Genomic DNA, 6,000 nt, shown 5'->3' with positions numbered 1-6,000 from the left:
TCTATAATCCACATATGAGGGAGAACATGCTATTTTTGGCCTTCTGAGCCTAACTAACTTCACTTAAGATGATGTTCTCCAGTTCCATCCATTTACTTGCAATTGACAAATTTTCATTCTTCTTTGTGAAGAATAAAATTCCATTGTGCATAAATACCACATTATCTTAATCCATTCATTGGTAGTGGAGTATCTTGCCCGTTTCCATGTCTTGGCTATTGTGAAGAGTGCTGCAATGAACATGGGTGTTCAGGTGCATTTGTAATAACCTAATTGCATACCTTGGGGTATATCCCTAGGAGTGGTATTGCTGGATTATATGGCAGATCTGTTTAGTTTTTTAAGAAGCCTCCATATTGTTTTCCAGAGCAGTTGCACTAGCTTACATTCCCACCAGCAGTGTTTAAGGGCTCCTTTTTCCCTGTATCCCGGCCAGTATTTGTTGGTGGTGGTGTTCTTGACGATAGCTATTCTAACAGGAGTGAGGTGGAATCTTAGTGTGGCTTTGATTTGTATTTCCTTTATGACCAGGAATGGTGAGTATTTTTTCATGTGGTTTTTTTTTTTTTTTCGACCATTTGGACTTCTTCCTGTGAAAAAGTTCTCTTTAGTTCAGTTGGTACTGAGATTTGAACTAAGAGCTTCACACTGCTTTGTACCATAACTTGGGTGAGTTTTATGCCACCACATCCAGTTTTTGTCCCATTGAGATGGGGTCTACAAACTTTTTTGGCCTGGAACTGCAGTCTTCCTGATCTCAGCCTCCTGCAAAGCTTGGGATGACAGACACATACCACCATGTGGTTAAGATGTGGGTCTCACAAACTTTTTACCTAGGCTGGCTTCAAACAATGATCCTCCCAAACTCAGCCTCCCAGTAGATAGGACTATAGGCATAAACAAAGCTTCTTTCTTCCATTCCTTGTGAATAGGAACCTGACCAATCATTCAGATACTACTACTATCAATGAGGTTAAGTATGCATTGTGAGGAATTCCAGAGAGCAGCATAAGTCACTAGAAGTAGACTTCTTCATTGATGAAATGTAGAAGAAATGATTTCCTTGAACAGTGATACTGGCAAGACTGAGAATCTATGTTCATGCCTATTAAAATGTTTGATATATTATAGACTCTCACAAATATTAGTGCACATTCTTCCCTAACTAATCTTTGTAAAAAAAAAAAAAACCTATCCATCTAATAAAAGCAAATAAAATGCAGCTTGTACAGCAGGGAGAAATGTCCCCAATAATGTACACACATACAAAAAAATAAATAAAGAAAAAAAATGCAGCTTGTATAAGCTGGTGACATTCCTCTAAAAATAATTCCCTTCATCACTAAAATTCATGTTCCTGCTTATGACACAGTAATTTTACCCTCAAAAATTTTACTAGCCCCACATAATCATTCTGGGGTTTCTTATTGGCAGAAACAAAGAAATATTTCTTTATTTTCCTTCTTTTTGCCAGTCTGTGTCCTCCCAGTACTTTTGTTGTAAGGAAAGGCTGAGAAAATCATTTTTTATATTTATTTATTTTTCCATTTTTTATTATTGTGCCAGGTGAGGGTATGTTGTTGCATTTATAAAAGTTCTTACAATATGTCAAATATATCATACTTCAATGTACCCTGTCCACTATTCTCCTTCTTACCCCTCTCCCCCATTCCTGGAACAGTTTCAGAAAATATCATTTTACAATTTACATATGTGTGTATACAGTATTGGTACAATATTCACCCTCCTTCACCATTTCCTCACCTTCTCCCCACTCCCACTGGTACGAGCCCCCTTGTTCTGCCCTCCTGTTCTCTGGTTATTTAAGATAGTTACATAGGGAGCTTCCTTGACGCACTTCCATGATGTGTTATAGAAATTCATTTTTATACCTGGGTTCAGGAAGGCCACTGCCCAAGACCTTGGGCAGGATAGTAAGCAGAAGAACCATATTACAGTTGAAGGAATCAACCCAGTTGTGTTTAATTGGTTGGTCATCATAAGGCACATTCTGGAAAAATTAAAAAACATACCCATGAAAGGAACAGCCCAGAAAAATATGCTATGAGGCAGCATTTTTTAATCCTATTACAAAATGTAGCTTTCCAATTTAGTTTCTCTGATCCTATACTTTTTATCTAGTAACCATGTCAAGAACCTCTCCTGTGAAATTGTACTCATTTTTCTCCATATTATATTATCTCATCACTGGGGATTACAAAAATATCAACACAAAAAGCTCTGCTACCTTAATAACATACAAATAACCCCATGAAAATCACACTTTACTCTCTAGTTTCATTGAAGCTTACAGTACATAATTCTACAGTAAGTCTCCAAGGTACTTTTCAAAGATTACCAAGAATAGATATGTTTTATTTATTGTTAACCATTCTACAGGCAGCAAGATTCTAGAGTGTGATATTGGCTTGTCATTGTTGTTCAAACCAACAGTACCTCACATGCAAAGGATAAGACATCAGGATGACAATAAGAGTCTTTCAACAAATCATAGCAAAACATAAATGCTATTGAGCCAGCTTTATGCATGAGATGATTTGTTGTTGTAACATAATAAAACCAAATGAGGAAACCCCACCAGACAAATCAACTAGAGTATATTTGAGAAATAATGGTAAATTTTCTGAATTAAAAACAAAATAAATGGAGTTCACATTGTGATTATCATTTTACTCTCAAATTATTTTGTGGAAAGTCTATGGGTGTAGTAAAATTATATAATCATAATCTTGCCTTAAATATTGGCAGAAAAGTTTTGTGAAGAGGAAAAGACATATCCTTTACATTAAATTAATTTAATTAAAGTCTTATTGAGGAGTTTAAATTTAAACATTAACAAAAATATAATGTAATATAAAGTGATTTACTGTATCTTGGCATTGCCTACATCGAAAATATTTAGAGTGATAAAACATGAAGGTTTTGTCTACATTCTTTAATTGGAAGAGAAGATAAATACATCTGGTTCTCCAAAATATAATCATTTTGCTAATTGTGCATATATTTTTTGGAAGCAGAGCCATTAATTAATAGTTACTACCACAGCAAAGTTAACTAACTGTGGTTATTCACATGGAGTCTTGTAATAGTGATTACTAACTCTGGGATCCTGTTAATGTGAACAAAGGCTATAGTTAATGCAGTTGGTTTCATTACCATTTCCACATCCAGCAAAAAATCATCACATTGCACATGAGCTCTGATGACCAAAGTCACCTTTGGGCCACAGACCTCGTACTTCCATCTTTCCTATAGCTTATTTCACAAACATGAACCAACACACTATTTCATAGATAACATTAAGAGAGTGGATTGATGGGAAAGTCTGAGCACAATGAAACAATGACATACATTATTTAGTCATTTAAAATGCTCCATGTTCAAAATAAAAAGTGGCTTCATGAAGCCAAAGAGTAAGGTGCCATCTGGCTCTAAAGATATAGATTATTCTGAAAATTTTTTGAAATTGAAATAAAGACATAGAAAATAAATGGTTAAGAAGAATAAAACTTAAATTTGCATGTTCTTAAATTATTATAAAATATATCCAGATGTATTTCTATTCAAACCCCTCCATTTTCTAAGGTGGACTACTACTTAATAATAAGGTAGATGATTTGAAAATTTATACTGAATTTTAAACAATAATATTAATATAAAATAAATAATACAAATATAATATTAACATACAATATTATTTAATATATGTTTTTACATATGTATATTAAAAATATCTAGTGAAACACAAAGACCAATAGAAATGATGTTAGGAGATACAGATCCATATGAAAAACAAATAAAAAAATGTCTTCCCCCCAATAAAATTATTTTTATTGTTCAAATCTCTTAATAAACCTAAAGGATTTCCAAATATTTTGTAGAGTATAATTTTGTTTCAAGGAAGTGCCACAAATTGGAGCAAGAGATGTTTTTTTATTTCATTTTTTAAATTTTAAAAAATTTTCTTTGGGTGTCCTGGGGTTTGAACTCATGGTCTAATGCTTTGCTATGCATCTACTCTAACATTTCTATCACACTTTCAGAATTTTTTTCTTTGTTCTTTTGTTTTTCAGATAGGGTCTCATTTTTTCCCCAAAGTTATCATTGGGCCACAATCCTGCTTACATCTTTCCCCATGGCTGATTTTATAGACATGACCCAGCACACTTGGCTTGTTTGTTGAGATAAAGTCCTCCTAACTTTTTGCCTGGGTTGGCCTTGAACTGCAGAATTGACCTCAGATTCTCAAGTAGATTGGATTACAAGAATGCACCACCAGGCCTTGTTATATTTTTTAATTGAGCAGTTTTCATGACAAGAAAACTGCTTTTGTTGTCATACAGTTTCAATCATTCTTATATATTTCTTATCACTTTTTAATGTTATTTTGAGACAATTATAAGCAAATGGAAAATCATAACCAAATATGTTACCTGAATTAAAGTTGCAATATCATAAATATGACAGTAATTTATAATGCAAAATAGTTCAGCTGCTAAACTAAAAAATGCTTTTGCCTACAAAAATGCCTGCTATACTCTTTCCCAATAAGGCATAGCCAGTTTATATTACATTTTGTGAATTTACACTGAAGTGTGCAGATATATTATCTAACCCACAGGAGAAATGTTAAAGCAGTATTGGGAAATCACAAAACATAATTGCTAATCTTCACTTCTTTTAAAAGAATCTTTTGCTTAATACTGATTGAAAGGGATTCTCAAAGGGTATTAAATCTTGCAGAATATTGCAAAAAGCAGCCATTTATATTCATTCTGAATACAGTTAAAATTTCCAACAAGTGGTAGCGTCATTTTGTGAAAGCTGAGTTTAGGTGGCTATTTATTGCATTGTCAATTAAATTTCTGCCCTTCAATACCTAAACCTCATTACCTCATTTAGAGAGAGAAATAAAATCCAAACAAACAATTACAGTTGGAAGGCAGATTGGTAGATTATTGCTGCATCAGAGGAATACACCCGCCAAAAGCAATCATTCATATTTCTGAGATTTTCTTGAGTACATATTCAAGATTGGCCTTTGCTATTTTAATGGCACATTTGGGAAAACTTAGTGATGGCTTTGCTTCCTCTTTTCAGAAAAAAATTATAGATAGATAAATTACAATGGTAGATGATAGATAGCTAGAGATGATGATAGATGATAAATAGATATAGACAGATAGAAATATAAATATAGGTATTTGTATATACATATTTTTCTAGATGAGAAAATATGAGGAAAAAGTGAGAGACAATGACAAAATATGAGCCCTGTTGGATCATTTTAGAAAGAAATAAATGCTTAAATGCTTAAATACTTTATAGTCTTAGGATATAATTTTTAATATCAAAACAGTCACTGGCAATTGGGAGTTCTAACCTCCATGTTATATTAAAAAGCACCAGCATGCACTTACTAAACAAGAAAATGATGAAAAATTATTATCTAGGGAAAAACTAAACACATTATAAGAATTATGAGAAGAAAGAAATAACAATGTTGCAGAGTTACTAGAAAACATACCCAATCCAAACATGGTTTGAGACCTTGACATTCTAATAAGATAAATGAAGAGAGTTTGTGCTTTTCTATTCCAAAGGTGCCTCAGGGAAATTAAAATCTGTCTGGACAATCTGAGCAACTATGTCAAAATTATTTGCTGTGAGAGCAGCAACTAAATTTAAGTGTTAAAGCTAGATACATTAAAAAAGATGAAACTAAAGTAATGTTGACAGAGTTATTTGCATCAAAAATGGTCTATGGAACACTTCATACTGTCACTTCCACCAACTGGTATTATTGCTTCATAATTGTGACTTTTGAATATGGCCTTAAAAGAGATCTTTCTCCAAATCACTTTCACAATTTAGAAACTTCGCCATCTTAACTGGACAGAGGCTAGCACATTTATTAACAAATTATTCTTTAACTCTTTTTGTTGTTGTTGTTATTGTCATGCTGTGTGGTGAGTACAC

The sequence above is a fragment of the Castor canadensis genome, chromosome 2 (genome assembly GCF_047511655.1).
Source record: "Castor canadensis chromosome 2, mCasCan1.hap1v2, whole genome shotgun sequence".
NCBI classification, from domain to species: domain Eukaryota; kingdom Metazoa; phylum Chordata; class Mammalia; order Rodentia; family Castoridae; genus Castor; species Castor canadensis.
The sequence above is the reverse complement of the archived record's forward strand: the minus strand, read 5'-3'. Positions refer to the sequence as shown.